Source organism: Arachis ipaensis, chromosome B03, assembly GCF_000816755.2.
Source record: "Arachis ipaensis cultivar K30076 chromosome B03, Araip1.1, whole genome shotgun sequence".
Lineage (NCBI taxonomy): Eukaryota > Viridiplantae > Streptophyta > Magnoliopsida > Fabales > Fabaceae > Arachis > Arachis ipaensis.
The window spans coordinates 3,344,211-3,344,637 of NC_029787.2; positions in this window are offsets into that span (position 1 = coordinate 3,344,211).

A 427-nucleotide genomic window follows, 5' to 3' on the forward strand; every position below is an offset into this window, starting at 1 on the left:
CACCATAGGAAAGCCATCGCATACCTACTCCTCATTTATTTTTCCAAGCTTCACGGGGGAGTAGTAAAATAGTTATGGTAGTTAAATTCATTAGTTGTAATTACTTTTGTTGATGTTTGTTTAATTGTTATAAAACACTAGCTAGTTAAATTAAAAGAATAAAAGTGTTTTTTTATTTAGTAGATCCATCATCCATGTGAGCATTTTATAAGCTCATATTTAATTTTATATTTAATGAATAAATCATTTTCATTGTCATTATTAGTAAAAAAATCAAATTTAGTGACAGACAAAACTACCGACACGAAATGTAAGGGAACATTATGGGGATGAAGGACAAGAAAGAAAGTGACAGCACGCCAATGGAGCAGCGCGTATCATTCTAGAGTTGCTTAATTCACATTATTAATAGGGTTTAGCTAACTTG